Here is a 19,839-nt window from a genome sequence, read left to right on the forward strand (position 1 = left end):
AATGACAGCTGTGTACTACGATGATAGAAAAACAACGCTGACAACAGTGTGTGCTTTCAGTCACACGAGGATTCGTTGAAATACTGTGGCTGATCCCGACATATGTGGTGGTCCAAAAAAAGGGGGGAAAAAAAGTTCATTTACAGATAAAGCCGATGGGTTTCTGCTCAGCATATAGCGCTTTAGTTTCAGTGTACATCCATCCATTTAATTCCACTTATCCAATTCAAGGGCACGGTGAGGCTGGAGCCGATCCCAGATGGTTGCAGGTTGGCCAGTCCAATCAGTCAATTCAACGTGGATCACGATGTACAATGCAAGAGTGCTTTGATCAAACACATGTAAAGCCATCGTGATTTTAGCTGTAAAAACCACCTGCAGAAATGCAACTTCCTGTGGTCAGAGCAGGCTCGTTGGATTTACAAACAAAACATGCATTTGTGCAAATTTTGAAGGGTTTGGTTTTTAACGTCGGTTTAAGCTTGTGACATTTGCAACCAAGGTTTGATATTAGATATGTCTGTCTGAAAAATATGTTACACGGAAAGGTCAAATGAGAAACCAACTCCAAGGATGAGGATTCTGCCTGTCATCACAGGAAGTACCAGGGGAAAATCTCCAGTCCCCACGAACCAGGTCGACGTCAGATTCAAATGAAATCAGGAAAAAATAAATACTTCGCTGAGCGTGCATCTAGTTCTAGATGTTACAAAGCAACAAGTGCAAAACTCAAAGTGTGTTTCTGCAAGCGCACATTGCACGAGGTCGCACATACATTATCACACATTATCGCACGCACGGTGACAGGCGACAGGGTCGAAACAAAGTATGGAATAATCACCGAGGCACAGGGCGCACCTGCAGTTTACATGTTGCTCTGATAGTGTTGTTTCTGTTGTCACTGCTTGTGTGTGTGTGTGTGAGAGATATTCTGCCAGTTCCGCCTCAGTTGCCTCCTCTCATTGCTAGGCACCCATTTAACCTCACCTCGCACACCAAGCACCCTGCTAACTCAGACACACACCGGCACCGTGACACACACATAGACAGATGTCAGAAGGGTGACGATGTGAATGAAACACAGCTCAACAGCTGTGTGTGTGTGAGAGAGAGCTGCACAAGTGTGAGACTGAGGCCTGCCCCTCTGGCTGATGCAGAGCAGGTGGAGAGATCCAGCGTGCTGGGTGTTTGCCAAGAGAAAGGACCACACCAGCAAACATGCAGGGAAACGTAACAGACACGCCGAGCAGACGCGCACAAACAAAAGCAGGCGGTGAAAAGCAGCTTTTGTAAAAGCGATATAGATAGAAATATTATGCCTGTTTTGTCCTTCACGTTATCACAAACTATCTCTCCTGTGCCTCATTTGCACAGTGCTCTCCACATGCCATAAATCCTCCATTTCTCTGTTGAGCTGTTATTCTATATTTACACCTGTTTGTTATGTGACGGCTCACATCTAGACAACCTTGAAAATGCTGCGATCAAGGCTGATAACTACAGGTTGCAATTGCACTTTGAAGACAAAACAACATTAATTAGCGAATAAAATGGAAATGCAGGCATCACATGCACGCTGCCTCCAAGTTCGCCTGGGTATTTGGAGAGAGAGAGAGACGGGGAGATACAACATTTCATACATATTTCCATCTGTAATCCCTCTCTCTTTTCCTGTGATAGCTGTGCTCTGTGAGGTACATAAACAGGATGCTCGTCTGCATTGATAAGGCATGCTTCAGTGTGTGACAGGTCATCTTTGTACTGGAGGAGTGTAACCTCTCAGTTCTTGCTAAACCTTCAGGATGCACGCAGATCCTCTCCCCTCCATCTGCTGGTCTCTATGAAGTCTGCACCCGATCACAGGAGCTTTGACTGCAGCTTCTGTCTCTACCACATTGCAGTCATACCTAACCCCTGAGCCAGATCAACAACACGCAGGAAAATAAAAAGACGCCAACATTTTTTTTCTTTTTAAGTGTTTAAAATGTGCTTTCAGCCTCTGGGTGCAAAAAAAATCTGCAAATTTAGCAGTGAAAAGCTGGAATGCACTGAAACCTGCACACAAACAAAAACACTGTGTGGGTCTTGTTCACAGCTAATACTGCTATTGTGCAAATTATGTGAAATTGACCGTTTTTTCTTTATTTCACAATGTTTGAGTTTGGCCTAAAGTGTATCATGTTTACAAATAATCAGATGAATTGTTGTCTAATTGAGTTGGTCTTTGTATAAACGACTTAATTTTTTTAATGTAAAAAACATTGCAAGTAAACTCAGATTAATTTTAAGCTTTCTGTAGTCTTTTTAGCTTGGATTACATATCTAACCTCAACAATGCAAATGCAGATTTCCATATTATTTCAGGTGGGAGTGTTTGGAGTTACGTATAACTGAAATTCCACTCTTTTTTTGGGAGTGACCAGTATCCGATCTTCCCACATTAGATCACTACTAATCTTGTTTTACATAAACGACTTCGCAACCCGCTGCACCAGTGTCACAGCTTAAGCTCTCTAACATAATAATGATACAATAAATGAGTATAGGACCACCTGTTTTAGCTAACATCCATTCCTAGCATGCTTCCTTGGAATGCTACAGGATTAATGGGCAACTGTAAAGTACGGTCTGCAGACAGATGTTCATCCAGTGGTTCTAAAATTCCAGGTGGGGTTAAATAATATGGAATATGTTATGGAAACTTTCAGACTATTTTTGTTTGCTAAGCCACTTAACGCTGACTTATGAATAGAATATTATTTTATTCCAATTTCTTTAGATCTCTGCTAATCTACCACAAGTGATCAGGCTTTTGAACTGCTGACATTCTGCACACACCATGACACACTCACTACAACCACTGGACTCTACACACTGTCACTTTAAATCTTTACTGCACAAGTTTTTGCACAAACTGTAAATACCAAACAGTTGTCTTACGTTCTATAATATTTAATAATTTAGTATTTTGTTATTTTTATTATTATTTTCCTCTTTAATATAACTGCACACTTCTATATGTTCATGTAAAGCTGAGGAGCACAAGCCAAAGAATTTCACGTGGCTACACTGTTTATCTGTACGTGACAATAAAACTTGAAAGATGCCACAGTTTGGCAGACATTAAATAGTATTTTGCTTTGGAGTGTGTTCTAAAAGGTAATCTGAGGAAACTGAACAGGTGGAGGACAAAAGATGAAGCGCCATGGCTGATGAACAGTATGTGATGCAGATTTCATGTCCTATAGGAAAAAAATCCAGCAAAGACCTGACACAGCGCATGCAGGAGGCATCTCGCCATTCAGCTGATCCACCTGCTGTTTGCCTCATCAGAAATGGTCAAGAAGCCATTTTTAATAAAATGCCAAATTACAGTAGAAGTGGCTGAAAAGCAGTGGTAGTAGGTTTCATGGAGTGATGAATCCAAATCTAAATGACATCAATATGCAACACTCTCAGTCATGGATGGGGCTCCCCAGAGCCTAGACCTCAGCAGTGCTGAAGCAGTGTGGGATCATTTTGACAGGAAATGGAACAAAAGGCAGCCAACATCTAAAGCAGACCTTTGAATGTCTTTCAATGAGCCTGGAGAACTATTCCTGAAGACTACTTAAAGAAATGAGAAGAAAGCTTGTCTAAAAGAGTTGAGGAATAAAAGTGGTCATGGCAAATGTTGACTTTCAGAAACTCTGGTTTGGCTCTATACTGGATTTCCATGTGTTTTCCCAGAGAAATACAACGAAATGAGGTCTAACAACTTTGGTTGTTGTTTTTATTGCCATCGCTTATGGAATATCGTAACATTCACACTGCGGCCAAATTCTTGTAAATTCAGGCTCGCTGTCATCAGATCTCATTTGTGGGAATATCGTTCAGCATGTGTGTTCAAACACATCAGAGTTAAATGTCACACTTACAGTAAAAGGTCTCTGTAAACTCAGCGATTCAACCTACTTCATTTCCCCTGGAGGAAGAACCTTTTCCATGCTGGTTACCTGCGAGCGACACCTGAAAGTTTGGAAAGGAACAGAGCGAAATAGATGAGAATGCTTCCCTTTCTAAAAAAAATATCCCCAAATCAAAAGGAGATCCCCTCTGTTAAATAAACAATAAAAAAAGAACACAAAAAGTTTGCCATTGGTTTAAAGCGCCGCATCAGTGCAGAGAGCCACTTTTAGAACAATGGAAACCCAACACGATTATTAAACAGTTTTCTACCAAACACGTGGAGGCATGCGTGTTGAACTACAGGAACTCGGGGTGCAGCTCCCCTCACAGACTGATGCATTACTTTTCTTCCATCCATCTAATTATTCCCTTAGAAACCTGAAATTTGAAGATACAAAAGACCATCCCTATCTGTCACTGAGCGGCATTGATCTTATTGAGAGAAAATGTGGGTGTAGAGGAAACCCAATATAACTCATGCCATTAAATTCCACACAGCATTATTCACATACAGAATTGACAGATTTCTGTGAGACGTTTCTTTTAATCTTCAACTGTTGTTGAAGAAAAAGGGGGAAAAAAATCCCACACTCCAGGCATCTCTCCTTTCTCCATATTTGCAGTGAGGTTAACAAAAAAGGCGATTGAAGTAGGGAGAAAAAACACAGCCCCACCTAACTTGTTGATTATTAACAATGGGGATGGGAAGAAGACAGATGTGTTTCCTGTGTATCAGCGCTGTTTGAATTGTCAGTCTGAAATCACTGCTGAAGCTCTTATCAAAGCAAAGTAAGCTGATCAGTTCCAGTTGCGCTCGCTGTCCACGCGAGTCAATCCGCGGCACCATTTTTTGTCAATAAATTCTCCTAATATTCCCAATTACAGACTCTGCGCGTGTCATGTGCACACGTGCAATGATAGCAAGCGAGACTGTGAGCAAATAGCCGAGAGTATGCGTGTGGATCAGTGGATTCAGCGCAACCCGGCTGCTTCTACACACTTGAACCTTCTTACACTGCCTCAACAGATTGTCATGCAAATTCTGAGCAAAGTTGGAATACCAAATGTTTTAGTTTTGTTGCAACTTAAGAATGACATCCTAGACAGTGGTGGGCGGTATAAAGAAAAACGCAACGATTCTGAGCAAAAATTGCCATAAAAAAACCAAAAAACAAAACCCAAGTCGAGATAATCGCGGGAGGCTTGGACAACAGGCCCACTTGAAGTGGGCCATCTTGCCCTATGAAAGCTAGGATCATCTTCTGTTCAACCACAGAAGTGAACTGGAGAGGTGGATGGAATTTGCAACACTAAGGTGCAACTTTTTGGTGTAATGCAACTTCTTTAAACTAAACACAGAGCGATAACTGTAAATCTATTTACCCATCTAAATTATTCGGGTGTGAGCTGCACAGCTTTTGAGGTGCCTGCTATAGACATACCTGTTTTCCTATAATATAAGCAGATGCCACTTGTCTACAAGTGCGTTTGAAAAACCCAGCAGCAATTAAAAGTGAAAAGCTCGAGGAAGAGCCGGTAAATGCACCGTAAGTTGAAACAGGAAACTTCTCTGTCCGTAAATAACACGATTCAAAGTAAAGACAGCGCGAGGTGGTGAAGTTGCTCCTTTGAATCTCGCGGTATTTGACAGTTTCCCTTCACTCTTTGACACTCGCCCCTCCCCTGCGCTCCGGGAATGCTGGGTTGTTTACATTACAGTCACACGGGTCAGCGTTGTGGTGATGAGGGGGGCCTAGTAGTGGAGAGTCTGTCCGAAAACACGTACACATCTCGCCTGGCTGTGCGGCACAGGCGCTCTCTGCGAGACAACTTTCCAGCTCAGTCACGGTGCCACGCAGGAACAGAGGCCCACCGAGTCCACTTCTCGCAGCGACCTTGGAAAGAAAGGAAAAGTCAAAACAAAGATAACCGCCATAACCATCAGGAAAAAGCCTCAGCGTGAAGAAGGAATAGCTTAGCAACTGTCTCCCACTTCCTGGTAAGAACTGACACGGCGTTAGCTGACAGTGAACTTTTTGAAACTCAACTACTGCTAATGAACTCCTCGTAAGCTGTTGCCCTTTGCGCTTTAACTTCCTCGGAAAGTGACAGAAAAAGTTCGTAGTAGTCACCAGTTGCCCTTCAGACACAAGTTTGTCACTAATTTGAAGAAGTTTTTCGAAGTTCGCTAGCTAGGCTAGCTTGTTAGCTTCCTAGCATGTCGCTTTGCGGACTTTATCTTTATAAAACTGGACAGTCGAAGGTGTCAGTAAACGCTTCCAGCTGCTTTGTAACGTTTACATTACAATGTTTTATAAAGGCAATAAAGGCTTTGTGCTAAAGTGCTAAAGCGGCTAATCCTGCGGTGCCAACATGACAGTGGACACTTGTTGCTACAATGTTACAGTCATGTTACACGTACTACACAACAGCTTTCAAACAGTAGTAATCACGCACCGCCTCGGGGATGTAGAAGAACACGACTGTCTTTACAGCGTTTCTTTACATCCTTGATTGTCAGTAGTTTATGATGTGAAGGTATTTTTCATGTCAAAGGCTTATTTTGTATAATGTGTCAATAGTGATGTGTTACGTGTCTGTCAACGTCGCTTACTATACTTGAAGTCTCAGCTGTGGAGGAATTCCTAGTCGAGTAGTATAACATCCATGAACATGACTGCAGCGGGGCCAAAGCAGGGTTGGATATGGAGTGGGTGCCTTTCACGAACCTCTGCTTGGCACCCATGCTCTGTAAATGTAAACCCAGTAGTTTACATACGTCCATACTGTAATTTTCCCGTGGATGGAATTATTTTTTATGTGTGGAGACTAAAATTTAAAACAACCACGAGACATTTTGATAGAAAAAAAATGAAGTCAAGTAAATAATTTTAAGATTTGGACCGTTGGTCTCACGTTCAATAACACTGTGTTCTGATGTTTTATAGATCTAAATTGATCTAAATATGATTTGTCTTACAATTATCACTGATAAGGGGAAAAAATAATGCTCTTTTTATAAATTCAATAAAAAATGAAAAATTTGAAGTGAATCTGCTTTAGTTTAGTTTCTTTTAGTTGTCATATGTGGGCTTGTGTTATTAAACTCAAGCCAAAGTAGCTGTCAGACAAATTGCAAATATGTTATTATATGGAAGTTCAAAAAACAAACCCACCTCTGCATTTTCTTTTTTTTTAATCTAGGAAAACATGTAAAGGTGTATTACAAAACACTTGTTTCTTAACCTTTTAGTAATTTTTGGAAAAGCCATACGCGCTTCCAGCTGTCTTTTTGTTCCACGCTGCCAAACACAATAAAAACTATACACTTGGTAGATGAGGTTTATTTGGAAGAGAGCTGCTAGTCGTTACAAAGAAGTAATTTATTCAAATAAAAAATAAATCGGAGATCAGGCCTTTCTCGTTTTACTTCCTTTGTTGTAAGCATTTCACTGCATATCGTACTGTGTATGACTGTGTACGTGACAAATAAAATTTGAATTTGAGTCACAGTAGTTATTGCAAAACCTTTACACACTCATGGCTTCCACAGTTTTGTTGGAACTTTGTAATTTCTCATCTTTAATTTTGAACGTAATAATATTAAAAATACAAATTATAATAATAATAATGGCATGAGTAGAAAAACAAGTTGGGGAAAAAAGGAGTGAATACAAGCCAAAGGCACAGCAAACAAAACAAATACCACCAGATTTCCCTGCACAGGTATGTGGGCGGCTTCATCTCCGCTAAGCCTAATCATCTCGGGGTCAGATGTAGGTTGAAAGCAGTATCCCGTGCCACGTTGCTGTCGCTGCCTATCACAGCCAAATATTTCAGGCGTCGTACTATCACGTTTGGCTACGCTGCAGAGAGATGATTCAAACCAGAGTTAGTGGGAGCTGACATACCTTGTTGACCCAATTATTACTCACTTCTCTGTTGCCACATCCGATTATCGTCAGACAACAGGCTCGAGTCTGCCAGCGTCATCAGGTGATTGAGATGAACACTGGCTGGCTCTGTGAAGTTGACTATCAAGGAATGTGTCATGAACCAGATGATCAGAAAATGGCTGCCAAATGTTTGCATCAGTCTCTGTGATGAGGGATTTCTGCCAGTAACATCCCACTTTGAACGTGAGCTGATGAGAGGTGGATTACTTTTGACAGGCTCTGGCAAAAATCGGCTGTTTAGCCCCGTTCTGTTGTTTGGATTTAATAAAAGTGTTACAGTAGAAACTGAAAATTGTTCATATTAGAAATTATTTAAGTCATTATTTATTGTAAGAGACGCTGACGATGCCATAAATTGAAGAAAAAGTTTTGTTTTAGAAGCACAGACATGGATATTTGATGGCGCCCGGGGTCCCATACATACACATTGTCTGATAGCAGCACGACATTGAGAGCGAGGACTGAAATGCCATTCATCGGTGTGGAGAAATGTGCGGCACTGCAGCGGTGATTTAGCACAGTGGAATTTACCAAATAGCTCAATCTTGTGTGAGTTTCCTGTTTTAGCCCTGAAGCCGCCCCCCCTCCTGGATTAAAGATCAGATGAGACATTTGTCATCTGACCACTTTTAACAGTCATCTTGCCTTTGGGTTTTCACAGAGAACAAAAAAAATGTTGGCTCTTTTCTTTGCTTTCACAGAGCATATTTGAAGGAAGATGCTTCCCGAGGCCATTTCGAGCTACATTAAACGCTGTCTTTTGCATGATGTCAAAGACCTTGGCCAAGCATTGTGCAGAAGAAAAACTGGCAAAAGTAGCAGATCACTGTATAGGTTTCTCTGTTGTTCAGGTTTTGAGATTATTTGCACATAAAAAAATAGAAATATAATATAATGGCTAATATTTCTTTAAAAAAAGAGCATTTCAGTATTGAGTCTTTCATTTCCAGGCTTGGAGTTTAAAATAGGTTCTTTGGCAGTGAGAGTGGGATGTGTGAGCAAGCTTCACACTCCTTAAATTGCCTGCTCGTCAATATTTTTCATATCCATCTCCCCTCTTTGTTATCAGGGGTCGCTGATGTTTCAAGTATTCAAATATCCTTGGTGGATGCCTCGCAGCTGCTTACGTCACGGGAAAGTTCTCAATTTCACTGTGGCACTGATGCCTTTTCTCATTGGGTTGTGTAGTGCTCTGGGGGAAACCCACTACAAAGACATGCAAACACAAAATTACTGACCTAGGACCTCATTCAAAGTTTATGAAATGCTTTCAGTGCCCGTGGGTCAGCTAATGCTAGGACCGTGGAGTATCATTGAAATGAGAGGAAGGGTTGATTCACATCTTTGCTGTTCTCTTTTTTTAAACAGTCTCTGAAACCCTTTATGAAAGAACTGTGTTTTTATATGATCGCTCTATTAAAGTAATTAAGTAACTAAATGGTGCAATTATGTAAATGTTTTTTCAGTGTACATTGAGAAAGTTAAACAAGACCTGTTTTAAAATAATGCTCATGTGCACAGCAGACAGAGCTTTAAATGAAGACTGAATAATTTCAGCACAGTTAGCAGTTTTGATTTGGAAATTGCTTTTTAATAAAGCTGCTGTAGGAGGTAAGCGTGGCTCACGCTGTACACTCGTTTTCATTTTGCACAGGTTTGCCAAATTAAGTAAGTTATGCAGGATCAGTAACTGACAGCACGTTTGCATTTTAACACTCTGATTAGATGTTGGTAGACTAGCTGCTCATGCAGTGTACTGCAGATATTAAGTAGATGAACAGGTGTTTTCACAATGTATATTAGTTGGTTATCTATACACCTAGATATATTACAGTAGTCATATACAGTGCATTATTGCATTATTACTCATTTGTTTTACAATACCCCCAAATTGTAAGCATAGGCCTGTAAAATCCACTATTGATCAGGGCTTAGCCTGCAGGTTAAGTCAGTGTATGACTGAAGTACCAAAGCCATCTCGGCATATTGTGAACTGTGCTGTAAAGATGGTTCTCCAGCAGCACCGTCGGATTTTTATCGGTGATCACTCTGCAGTCGTCCCCTCTCTATCGCTTTTGATTACCCACACACAAAAATACAAATCCCTCAGGATACAAATTCACTTTCACAGAATAATTACAAGATGCTATATGCCACAGTAAACAGCACATCAGTGACAGTGACAGTATGCATTTGTTATGAGATGAGACAAAAGCAGAATGAATTTGCACTTATGAACAGAAAGAGAGGAGGATTTTTGTGTGTGTTGCATGCTGAGTGTGCTATGGGCATTTGTTCCAACCTCACCACAAATAAGCCTTAATGTTTCACACGGGATTTGCTGCCGAAGAGAGGAAATTTGTATTAGAACATTTTGTTTTGACAGATTGTCTGTTTTACCCTTCCCCTTTTTAGTGTGAAAATCTGGGGACATTTTTTGCTCTCTCTTGCAGTCTTTGTTCTTTTTTTACAGTTAGTTTTTTTTTCCATTTCTAGTGACGTCAGAGATAAAACTACAGGATTCATTTTAGGGAACTTTTTTTTTTTTTATCGTTGTGATCAACCATAAAATAGATGATTTGCACTGTGTTCACTGCTCCAAAAGAAAGGAAGTAAATGCCCCATTCAAATGCTGATACTACCCCATTACCATGATATCTTCAGAGCAGCAAGACTATCTTCTAACAGGAAATTGCTGTGACCCGTTGCACTCTGGGTCAGAAATAGGGCTGATGGATATAACGATATAGATCGGATGACGATATGAAAACGTCTGTCGTTTGTTTCGTGGTGTCGCAAAATAAACTGTTTACGTCAATAATTTTTCATCGTTTTGATGGTCACTGTAGAATTTCTCTCTTGTATTTAATATAACCACACTACGGACGGACAAGCATATGTTTTATGCGTTGTCGTTAGCAACAACAACGGTAACACCATCGCGTGTCCGCTTGTTTATTTTCCACATAAACCTTTCACAATAAAGCTCAGGATCCTGTTGAGATTTTTCAAAATAAACTGAGTCACATGAAATAGTATGGAGAGTGTTTATGTATGAGAAACAAAAAAAGAGCCGTCAGGTGCTAAAAAATAAACCTTAGAACAGGCTTTTCCCCGCAGCACGCCGTGTAATAAATGCTCACAAAGAAAATTGCAGCCGTTTCAACTTATGTAACACTCGACTCCAGGTACAGGACGCCCAGCTGAAAACACTTCACGCAAGTCGAGTTGTTCGAGTTTGACAGAATTTACAGAAAATGTAAAATTTTTGCGATTATATATCGTTGTTGGGACGATAAATGTCTGATATGAGATTTTGGTCATATCGCACAGCCCTATTTTAGAAATGTGTCACTGTGCTCTGTTAAAACGCTGTAACCACCTTCAAAGTATTTCTAATGAGCCGAGTTGTATACAAACTTATATAAAGCTGTTATATTATTTACAACTTGTAACGTTATGTATGCTTATTTTATCATGGTCAGGTGGTACATGTTGAAAATATAGACTTGTAATAATTAGGTGTAGATAAATATAGGTAGGTGACAGAAATCACTTGGGTCGTAGCTAAAATGAAGAAAGGGTAAAACCATACTCTTTTATTTGAATCCGTTTCGCGACGCTTCGTTTACATGTGGGAGACATCTTTCTTCTGCCCCTCCTCCCCTCCCTCTGTGTTTGTACCCTGACTCACTGCAGTCCTCTGTGGTCTCCCTGGTCTCTCGGTTTGGCTCGGGGCTTAGAGGCTGTGGTCAGTGCCTGAGGGCATCGAGAAGGAAGAGGAGTCGTAATGAAAAGGTCCCCTTAACTCCTGCTGCCAAAACTGCCCTCAAGCCCCTTTGTCTCACTCTCTTTCCACTTCCACATCACCCATTTCTTCGATTTGTCCCATATTACTGCTTCTCATTTCAGACGCTCTCCCTGACCTTGGCCTCTGTGACTCCTAAGCCTCTTCCGTTAATCCTCATCAAGTTGCGGGCGTCCGAACATGTTGGTTTGATGGCTTTTCATAGTATTTACTCTGAGCCTGTTGCTAGTTATTATTTTAATAACACCATTTGAGAGGATTTGTTATCCATTCATTTATCACATGAGTCTCTCACAGTGAGGAGAGACTCATGTGATAAACGCATGGATAACAAATCATAGCTTAATAGTAGGGGTGCAACGATACACAAAATTCACGGTTCGATATTTTTTCAATACAAAAAAATGTTCATGCCTTTCTTAATATGTAATTTATTAAAATTATAAATATATATTTTAACTAAAAAGTACAGTTTTTAAATTTAATGTTGCTGAAACAACAAAACAATAATAAAAAATAAATCTATCTGATGGAGAAATCACTCATCTTTGGAAAAGAGAGTTTATTACAGAGAAATGTCTCTTTCCAAAATAAAAGCTATACTATACGCTTCTTCTGGGCTATATTCTCAGCAGCATGTTAAACATATCAGGTCCCCATAAGGAGAATCCTGTGCTAACGGCTGTCTAAATGACTCGGGTAAAGTTTGTAGCAGGCGTGCTTGTTGTTTTTGTCTGCTTCCACTTGTCTTTGCACTAGGATGCTGTCGGAGTAAATGTGCAGTCATATTCGTTGTGTTCCCACTAGTGCTGTCAGCGTTAATCTGAAATGACGTTGACACCACAACACGGCAAATCTCCGTTAACGAGTTACCGCGGATCGCCCCGTGCGTGGGGCTGGACTGCGTCAATGCATTAACGAGCAAACCGCGCTAACACACTAGTTCCCACCAATGTAATTGAGCATTGCGTGGCACATCCGACATACTGTTTTACTTTTGTCCATCAGGGTCATGCTTCACATGAAAACCAAAATAGTCCCAAACACCAGATCTGAATGAGGGTGGGGGAGGTTCAATTTGCCATGTTGCAACAAGAGCTTAGCTTCTGTCTCGCTAGCTTGCACTGCGCTCGGTGGATCTGCGCTCGACAGTGCAGCCTAGGCGGAGTAGTCGAACGCAGATCCACTGAGCGCTCAACACAGACAGCATCGTCAGAAGAAAAGTTGATAAAATAAATTAAAAATTTTGTATTGTTCGATACATATGCGTACCGAACCGAAAGCACTGTATCGAACGGTTCAATATCAATACGAGTATTGTTGCACCCCTACTTAATACTGGTGTTCGGTTGGTCAAAGTCAAGGTAATTTTTTTTATAAAGGAGCAGTTTTGTGGCTTCAGTGAGATTAATCTGGGCAGAGTGAGACCGTGAGACAAAGTCTGGAAGTGAGTTTTTGCGCCAAGACAGTTTTTTTTCTTGCTCAAAGAGTTTTTATGGCATTCTTCAAAACAACTGTGGCTTTGAGTTTGTTGAGCAACTCGAGATACAGGAAAGATACAAAGTTACAATGTTTGACGTGCCCCTGTGTAACGGCGTGCTGTCAGACGTGTGCCATGTTGACAAATGTTAGCGGGTCTGACTTGGTGCAGACAATCGACTCAGGCGCACATTCAGACATGATCGGTCTGCGTGCATGCACACACAGAGACCCTGCTCTTAATGACGGTGAGAAGTACACATTTAAAAGCATGGTGGTTTCACTTCATGAGGGTTGTTAAACCACAACAAGTCCTATGCGTTTATCCTCCCCTCAAAAAGCAGGCATGTCTGAGTAAAGCTAACCTCTGTCAGGATGTTGTCACTTTAACAGACTGATTAAGCCAGCAGTGCTACACATCTTAACTGGAAAGGTCTCGACTCTGTCCTCTTGTTCTTGCTTTACCTCTCCTGGGAGTCCTTTCTACCTGGGGCCTCGCCTCAGTCTCCTCCTTCCTGCCCTGCCTGGCCCACAGTCTGGGAGGCTCGCAGCCTGACTCCCTCAGAGCAGCAGGAAGCTGTAGCAGCAGGAGTTAGGCCTGCGTGGCACTGCCGGCTGGCTCTGTCAGAAGTCCTGCCAAGTCAAGGATGAGAGACCTTTGCCAGTGTGGTATTGGGGCATCAAATAAAATATTTTACAGATGTCTGATGCCAGACGTCGGGAGACAGAGTACGGGGTCTTTAAATTACAAATGATGAGTGTTAATGTATATGTGTTTAGTATTTATGATAAAGAATATGTGTTTACTTATAAATGAAGGAAAAGGCTGAATAAAGTGGTCCCTGTAGGCCGAGGCTATCAGGAATTAGGCGTGTGGCAGGAGGAGGGAGGTAACGTGATCTGATTTTTGGTTTGGCTGCAAACAGAGTGATTGATTTGGTTTGGTTATGTTTGAAGAAGAGGAGAATCCGATGCTGCTGAACTGTGAGTGCTTGGCTGGGTTCCCAAGCAGTTCTGGCTTGACAGTTTAACAGTGAATATTTAACATTGCACCACACTGCGAGGCTTGGCTGTAAACAGCAGCCAGCAAGCAGCATAGCAGGAAAAGCTTGCGTGACGCTGGGCCTTGGTTGTGAAGCCCACCTTAAAACAACACACAAGCAGAAAGCTCATCTTGAAGTTGTGATTTTAGAAAAAGGCAGATGGCATGGGCTGGTGGTGTCAAACTGTAAAAAAACCCCACCAGGATACCCTGATGAAAGCAGCTCCCGCGTGCTTTGAACAGCGAGTCTGTCATGGTTGGTGTCTGCTGTGTGGCTCCAGGTCAAACTGTGATACGCAACTCCTGGAATTTGCGCTTTTTAAGTTTTTTTATGTTCAAATCATCTGAGGGAGGAAAAAAAACAGGTGGGAAAAACAGGAAGTCTCATTAATATTAATATTGTAATGTGTGAAAGAAAGAGGCAGGAAAGACCTATCTGATTTAGCTGCTTTCAACCCCTGTTGGGGATCTTCTCTCTTTCCATCTCTCCCTTTTTTTCCCCTCTTGCTTCAGTCTTTCTATGCAAATATCGGTAACTGACATTTTCATTTTCTGAATATTGTCAACTCTATTCTGATATAAATAAACCTGACTTTGGTAAAGTATCAGATATACTACATGCAAAAGAGTGAAAGATTTTGCCAAGTCTGCTAAACACCTACGCAATTTATACTTTTAGCTTGCTAACAAAGCTTGATTGCATTAGCAGCCCAGATGTTGCACCAATCTTTTATGTACTGTATTTTTCGGACCATAAGGCGCATTAAGTAAACCTGGTATTGTGGATGGATTATCTCAGTTGTTCTCCTGACTGAAGTTTGGTCCGTTTACAGCATCCTGCCATGCGATTGCATTTGTCTCTAACCATCAGGAACCCTCATGTTAACTTTTATCAAGTGGAAAAAAGTTAGCGTTCATCCTCCAGCTTCACTGTGTTTATGTTATGCTAACATAGCTGTGTTGCTAGCGGTCACGTAGCACATCATTATATACCAGCTAGCCCAACTTCAGTAACCCTACAAACGTCACTGCTGTTTAGTTTTCTGTCTTCATTTATGTTGGAAGTGATATCAGAGCTGTACGTTTGGATTTTTCAGAAATCTCTCAGTCAGAACATGCTATATCATGTTTAGGTGGAAGCTAGCGAGCTAACTTCCTGCTAACTTCTAACTAAATTTAATACATTATGTTTTCATGGATGCCTGGATGTTAAACTTAATTGTTACACCTGGTAAAGCAGCAACGCTGATGATTTTATTAAAGATGAAAGAATTTAGACAGTTTTTAACTCTCAGTGATGCCGCAGTGTTCGTTTGACTTTGGGACCTGAACCTGACGGAGTTTAGGACCCAGATTACTCCGCGAGGCTCCTGACTATGGTAGCCCATCAAGCGTTGCGGCTTCGTAGCTTAGCAAAGTTGTAAAATCGGGTCGAGGTCACTAAGCACAACCAGAATTCATACATAAGGCACACTGTCGATTTTTGAGAAAATTAAAGGATTTTAAGTGCACCTTATAGTAGGGCTGTTTGATATAACGATATATATCGGATGACGATATAAAAACGTCTATCGTTTCATTTTACGCTATCGTTTGTTTCGTGGTGTCGCAAAATAAACTGTTTACGGCAATATTTTTTTCATTGTTTTGATGGTCACTGTAGTGGCTATATTAATTTCTTAAAGTTCTCTCTTTCTCTTATATTTAATATAACCACACTACAGACGGACAAGCGCCTGTTTTTATGCGTTGTCGTTAGCAACAACGACGGTAACACCATCGCGTGTCCGCTTGTTTATTTTCCACATAAACCTTTCACAATAAAGCTCAAGATCCTGTTCCAGTCTAATGTTAAAGTGACCAGAGTGATGTCTGAAAGACCTCCAGACCTGGAGCTGTGTGCCTGTGGTTGTGTTTGTGCAGTTAACATACATGAATGAAAACACTCACAACAACAGGAATTCCTAATTTAATCTCCACACAGTGGTATCGTGTGCAACAGTTCATAACTCCTGCTTGTGACGCTCGGTGTGAAAAGTAATTGGATACATTTGTTGCATGAAGATGAGTCGAGGGCATTTTGATTCAGCTGTCATTCTGTTAAGCTCCGCTTGGCTTTGATTTCTAGAAATGAGGCTGATTTGTGGAGTTTTACAGATGCTGGGTAAATATAGGGCACAGTCCAACCTCCGTGTGAGGGATGGTGGAACAGGTCTGACATCTCTCATGAACTGAAAAGGGAAATCCCTTCAGGCACAGACTAGAGAGGAGGGATAAGGGAGGAGGGCGAGAACGGAGAGAGGTGCGACCCCTTAGGGGTAACGGTATTCTCCGATCGTCAGATCCTTACACATACTCACATACAGCGATGCTCTGTCGGCGTGCCAGGTAATGCGCTCATGCAAAGAAGGACGAGTGCCTTAGGAATAAAAATAAACATTGAAATGTTTGTGTGTGTAGTTATGCTTCTGTGCATGTTTTATTCTCATGTGCAAGTTTATGTTTTTATATGATATCGGGACCAAAATTGGGAGTTTTTGCCGACTACAGTCGGTGTACTGCAGCCTGCTCACAACATGGGACAAATGGCGTTACCAGGCTTGTTTTACTTGATTGCATTACTGCATTTAAAAAAAGGACAGAACATACATGTCTTCCCTAAAATACTTGCATGTAATGGAGAAGTTGTGAGGAGAGAAATGAAACGGGGCTCGCAAAATCGCTAGCCCGACTTCCCGGGGCTAGCGATATCTCCGGTCGGGCGACCAAAATCTATCTCAGCCCCGCCCGTCGGGCTATATGATAGATAGAGATAGATTTTGGTCGCCCGACCGGAGAAATCGCTAGCCCCGGGACGTATTTTATTTTGAGATATACCCGGGCAGAAATGTGGTGCTGCTTTTATATAGTTTGATTTATTCAGATTTATTTTCTGTGCCAACTTGTTGACACGGCTGCGACCGAGTTAAACCTGGTTTTCTAACTGCAGCCCCATTTTTAATCATCTCACAGTCTACAATCGTCATATTCAGAATCTGTTGAGCTGGTAGAAGCAGCTTCAGCTTAAAGAGTCGCCCTCCCTGGCAGCTTGATAACAAAGCACTCACATGCTGGTGAAGCAACAGAGCAGTATTTGACCTCTGATTGAGGAGCAGCGCTCTGGATCTGGTTAAAGATTGCAGAAGCCACCGCAGAAGCCACGGCGGGCTGAACCGCAGCCAGACCAAAGCTTGATTTTTGTGGAGCCGTGTTTCCTTGGGCCCACTGTTACTGCGTGCTCGGTGTAGGCTTCCAGCTTCATATTCATTCTCTTTTTTTTCTGCGTCTGTTTGCACGAGATTACGTTTATGACATTAATGTGTTGAGTGAACCACAGTTTGTGTTTGTGTGTCTCTTTCTTTCCTCATCGAGCGCCAGGATTGAGTAAAGGTTGTTGTGGGTTCAGGGTCTTAGATGTTTCCATTACAAACTGTGGAGAACAGATGCTGGTGCAGAGCATGGAAGAAGGCCTGGGCCCAGAAAAGTCCCAAACATGAGCTCTTAGCAGTCAACTATGTAATGAGACATGCCTGGGAACTGCTCCTCTCACATTACTAATGATTTGGACATCTTGTGCTTGTCATTTCCTCTTAGACAAACTTCTTTGCTTACACAGGGTAACTGCATCAAACTATGCAAGTGAAAGGGAAAAAGCCTGCGTTGAGGGAATAAGAGAGGCTGCTGGTTTTTGTATGATGGGCAAAGTGGACTCCAGATGTTTTCTGCTAAAGTTTAGTTCTTAGAAAAACGATGACAGCCCCCATCTCCAGCTCACAGAGAGTCGTGCCTTGTCATCTAAGAACCAGACAGTGGCAGACTAAAAGGTAAAAATCATTTTATTATTCGGTCACATGGCTGCTCAGACATGTTAAATATGATTTAGGGCCACTGCTCACTGATGCTGAACCAAACTGCATCTTTGTAAAATGGATTAAGGGATAGGACTGTTTCAGCTGTTTTATTGTAATTGCTAGAAGCCGAAAGTGTAATGAACATAAAGCGTGATTCACCGTCCACGTCTACTCCCGCTGCCTGAAGGAAGCTTTTTATTACGTTGCTGTTTCTCGTGTTATGCTTGATTAAGAGCTTCGGCCAAAGGAAACACAGCGAGGAACACTCGACTCTGTCAAAGCTAGATACTGGTATTTTATTAAAACCAGTATATTTGCCAGTTCTATTGATTGTGATCATCTTCGACTCAAACGACTCAAAAAACAAATGAGATGGGCCTAAGCAGGGTTTAAGCTGTTTAACAAAGCAGGAGAAAATGCCTTTATTTGATAAAGTTGTGCACAGTTTCCGTTGGCGTGAGTTTTATTTGTTAATGCAGGGTGCACCGATTAAAAGTAACTGATAAACACATAATCCTGAGTAATTGGTCCCATCGATTCTTGTTATTTAGCACATAGCAGTAGTTAGCACGGTATTCCCTTGTTTAATTTTTATTTTTTTAAAATGTGAAAGTCCCTCGTTTGCCCCCGTTGTGTTTTCATTTCTTTATTTTTTAATGTAGGCCCCGTGGTCTCACAGACAAACACAGCCACAGCCCCGTGGAACAGAATGTCGCATCCAATATCCTGGTGCCAGAGGTGATGCAGCTAATTTGGTGGTCAGTCAGTGACATGGCTAACAAACAAAGCCCTCGTTGGTCCTGGAGGGCAGGAAGCTCTGCTCGGCTGCGCAATACTCTGTTCTTCATTGTGAAAGACCAGGAGTTGTAGCCACAAGGGACTAATGCAGCCTAAAGCCTTGGGATCTTCACCTTACTGCGGTCTGCAACTCTGGGTGTGGATATTTTGGTGCACATGAAGTGAGGGTGTGCTTTTAAAAACAGTAACGGCGACAAAAACAAATCTGTCCTCCATCCATTGTTTCATGGATTAAATGCTTTTTGCATTTCTAATAATATACACGTGAGATCTCTGAGATTATGGAGTCAGGTTTGATATGCAAATTTAAAAAGTTAATGGATATTCAGATTAGTCAGTGTCGCTTATAAAAACAAATCTTGATGTTGTGTTACATAAGTTTTGATACGTGCACAGCCCCGCCCCCTGCGGTGACCCAAGTCACATGTTGACCTACTGTTTAAATTACACTAATTAATGGAAACTAAACTGTAAGACATTTTTATTCAGACATTTATTTCTGACTCCTTTGAGGAAACACGATTATTTTACTTTCCTCTGGTCATTTTGTGAGACTTTTAGTTCAGATCCAGAGTCACACAATGACTCAGCAGTCGAGGCGACGTTAAAAAACACGGCGTAACTTCCTGGTGGTAAAGAGTCACGTTCTAAAATATGCGTGCTCTCAAACGGATAACGATTTCTATTGGCTGCGATCCGGCTACATGAGTGTTTTTAACTTTAAACGGCACTCAAAAAGTTATAATTCTCCAATTGTTTACCAGTCACACTTGGAAATATACCCATAATTAGACCGCTGTTGATGCAGTGATACGAGGGGAAACGCAGTCTTCGGCGTCGCTTGAAGATAGACAAACCAGTCTAAATGAAATGCTCTTGATTTCCTTTCACACGTTATGCATTCAGTTTCTAAGTGAT

At 41.5% G+C, this 19,839-nt stretch overlaps 1 protein-coding gene across 1 annotated transcript in view; it reads left to right on the forward strand.

The window, feature by feature from the left end:
• Positions 1–5,636: 5,636 nt before the first annotated feature.
• Positions 5,637–19,839, forward strand: part of nek7 (NIMA-related kinase 7) — a 64,122-nt gene continuing 49,919 nt past the window's right edge. The window contains exon 1 of the mRNA XM_084909324.1: positions 5,637–5,947. The gene's annotated coding sequence lies outside the window, so the exon portion shown is untranslated. The remainder of the gene's footprint in view (positions 5,948–19,839) is intronic.

Source organism: Perissodus microlepis, chromosome 17, assembly GCF_051167445.1.
Source record: "Perissodus microlepis isolate ML-2025 ecotype Zambia chromosome 17, ASM5116744v1, whole genome shotgun sequence".
Lineage (NCBI taxonomy): Eukaryota > Metazoa > Chordata > Actinopteri > Cichliformes > Cichlidae > Perissodus > Perissodus microlepis.